The following is a 3,571-nucleotide window of genomic DNA, read 5'->3' as shown; positions in this document are numbered from 1 at the left end:
AGGTAACACCAGCTAGTTCTTCAAGGGACATGCATTTCTGCAATGTTAATCAATGCTTTCCGTTTGATATTACAAATAGATAAATGTAATTTACCTTTGCTTGTCTGTGTTTTCTAAATGACCTTCAGTGCGTTTAGCAATAGAAAAATAGTATTATTTTTAAATTTGTGATTTCAGAGGAGGACTTGAAGCTCAAGAGATTTAAAAAACTTGCATTGGAGAGATCGCATTTGGTTCTGAAGTTAGTAAAATTTAAAGTGATTTAGCTTCAGAACGTTGGAAACGATGAGAATAGTTTCATGTGGAATAGGTAATCAGGAATTTATTTTTATTTTCTAACTTAGAGTAATGCAGAACAAAATGAAGTAGGGGAATCCATTCAGAATGGTAGACTTTGGACATTTTTAGAGTATGGACATTGTTGACAGCGTTAGAATGACAAAAGCAAGTGGGGACACTTGTGTGGAGATTTCAGTGAGTGTGGTGAGGACACCTGGATGGAAGCGTTCATAATTGCATGGGGTTTATAAATTTTCAAGGGTTTATGGGGAGGGGGGAGGGGAGAGGGAGCGGGGAAAAATGAGCTGACACCAAGGTCTCGTGTGGAAAGCGGGTGTTGTGAGAATGATGAAGTCAATATATGTACTAATGTGCTGGACACAAATGATGTATGTACGGATTGTGATGAGTTGTATGAGCCCCTAGTAAAATGATTATTTAATGTTAAAAAAATCTCAAGTTCTGAGGGTCCTTCCGTGCGCGTTGGTATGATTGGCCGGCGGAGAAGCAGCTCCTTTTCGGCGCTGGCTGCTTGAGCGTTCTACGCCATCATGAATGACACAGTAACCATCCGGACCAGGAAGTTCATGACCAACGGACTACTTCAGCGAAAACAAATGGTCATTGATGTCCTTCACCCTGGGAAAGCAACGGTGCCTAAGACAGAAACTCGTGAAAAACTAGCCAAAATTTACAAGACTACACCAGATGTCATTTTTGTATTTGGGTTTAGAACCCATTTTGGGGGTGGCAAGATTACTAGCTTCGGCATGATTTACGATTCTTTGGATTATGCAAAGAAATATGAACCTAAACACAGACTTGCAAGACATGGCCTGTTTGAGAAGAAAAGACCTCAAGAAAACAGTGCAAGGAACGCAAGAACAGAATGGAGAAGGTCAGGGGGACTGCAAAGGCCAAGGTGGGTGCTGGCAAAGAGAAAGAATAGAGCCTACAGTGACGTGATCTGCACTGGTCATGTGGATTTTTCACCAGAGAATTGATAAACTAGAAAATCTTTTTAAAAAGTCTCAAGTTCTTTAGACTTATTTCAGTCTGAATATTATATTTTTCTTTCTAAATGTTTTATGCAAGCTACTTGAAAATAATATATTGCAGAGATCGAAGTTCAAGGTCATTACTGATGTTTCCGATGCTTAAAAGCCATAAAGTTATTTATTGTGTTCTTGCAAACAGATCATCTGGCCTGTTTTTGTCATTTTCTTCCCACATGATAAATGCAGAGTACAGCACTAACATCCTGAGGGAAGATCTAGTGCTGGTACAGTGGTTAAAAGTTAAGCTGAAAGCAGTTCAAAGCCATGAGCCCCTCAGTGGGAGAAAGACAGGGCTTTCTACTCCCATAAACACTTACAGTCTCTTAAACCACAGGGCAATTTCTACCCTTTCCTATAGGGTTATTTTGATAGAAAACAATGGCAGTGAGTATGATCATGGAATATAGAAAGTAAAGGAAATGCTATTTTAATTACCTGAACACCAAACATTTCTTACATATGTAGGTAAAAATATTCTTGTTCTCTTCATTATATATGCACATGGACTACCCAAACTTCATATACTTTCTGAAAAACCATTATTGCCAGTCTTACTGAATTCTCAGTGTGATCTTTTCTGACTCCGAATGTCCCTAACATGCCATGTGTGCGTCTTTCAAGTCCTGGCGGAGCATATTTGATCTACACTTACATGTGCTTCTGGCAAAATGAGGCCTCAGTGACTCCAACTGAATCCTGGTACAGTGCTTACAGGCACTAAGAGTTCAGTGGTCAATTGTGAAAGAAGGTTGATAGCATGAGAAAAAAATAAAAGACAAAAACAAAAAACAACTTAAGAAGTCCTGTTTTCTACATGCTTAATAATCAAAAGCTGTAATATGAACTTTCAACAATTTTAAAATACCCTACTAGAGCTCTATTGATTGTGTTGGTCATAAAGAAACAACAGCAAGAAAAATATTCCAAATGGCTCGAGTCTCTGTTATTTTGAAAAGTGTTTCATTTTCAGTCTCTTCTAATGAGGATAGTGATGTTACTGAAGCAATAAGTATCAGGACAAAGTTTAAGAGACATGATAAAGTGAGAACTAAATGATAACTTCTAAAATGACTTGCAAAAATTGAGAAAAATTTGATGTTCGGTGGACTTCATGAGTTATTTAAAGCTAAGTTATAAGCACGAAAGGAAAAGGGGGAGGAGAAGGAAGAAAGGAAGGCAGGGGAGCAAGTAGAATGAAAGGAGATTTATTCCAAGTACAGGATCTTCGTACACATAAGATGTATGTGGGCAATTTAAGTAAAAATCAAATTATTAACATAATTAGTAGATGTGTAAAACATTGTCCTTAACTAGAACTTTCCATGTGGTCATAGAGGGTATTTTATGAAAAATTCTGTAAAGATATTGGCTATACTTTAATGGTCAGATGAGGTATGCAACTGTCCAAACGTTCTTTAAAAAGACTCCTCTTGCTTCTTGTATAATTCAACCCCCTGGCAAACATTTCACCTGACAACTAAACCATTATTCACAATTTCCATTTCTCTCATTAGTTGTTTATTTTTCAAAAATTACCATGCCAGAATATTATTATCCTTCAAGAATGTTTACCATGCAAAAGAGTATTATCCACAATATACAAAAATTACTAGCATCTATTAATCCTTACTATGTTTTATGTGATCATTGTTTAATTAAGTTCATAATAGTCCTTTGTGATAGACTCTATTTTTCATTTCCAAGAAAAATAAGAAAATCTGGACCTAATTTTAGAGAATTTATTTTGCATATTCTATGCACCAAATTTTTAGTGTATGAGTATATTGCTAGAATAAAAAGACAAGGCCCTTCAAGTAGCTAGCATGAGATATAATTATATTAAAGAAAATTCAGTATTTATTGTAATAAAATGTTATCATAAGTATGGAAATCAATCAGTTAAAGATTATGTTAGTGTAACACTCTAAATTCCTCTAGATAGTAATGCTCTATCAAAAGTATTATTTTTACCTTATAAATGTCAATTACACTTGAGATTTAGAAAATAATGTGTGGAAATGTACTTTTCATTTTTCCCCTTGACAAAAAATGGAATCATCATAAAGGCCTCCTACAAGAAACTGGTTACATAAGTTCTAATATAACAGAATAATGTCCACTCCAAACCCATTAGCTGACCCAACACACAGGGTTTCAATGTTTTATATACTTTGTGGAAATAGACAGCCTGATCTTTCTCATGGAGGAGCTGGTAAACCCAAACCACAGACCTT

At 35.9% G+C, this 3,571-nt stretch overlaps 1 pseudogene; it reads left to right on the top strand.

Moving 5' to 3' along the window:
- The first annotated feature begins 802 nt into the window (after positions 1-802).
- On the top strand, positions 803-1,301 carry LOC101655691 (annotated as a pseudogene).
- The last annotated feature ends 2,270 nt before the right edge of the window (positions 1,302-3,571 follow it).

The sequence above is a fragment of the Echinops telfairi genome, unplaced genomic scaffold (assembly GCF_000313985.2).
Source record: "Echinops telfairi isolate 266 unplaced genomic scaffold, ASM31398v2 ScPeMD7_7469;HRSCAF=8507_0, whole genome shotgun sequence".
In the NCBI taxonomy this organism is placed as follows: domain Eukaryota; kingdom Metazoa; phylum Chordata; class Mammalia; order Afrosoricida; family Tenrecidae; genus Echinops; species Echinops telfairi.
Note: the sequence above shows the minus strand (reverse complement) of the source record. Positions and strands in the feature narration are given on the sequence as shown.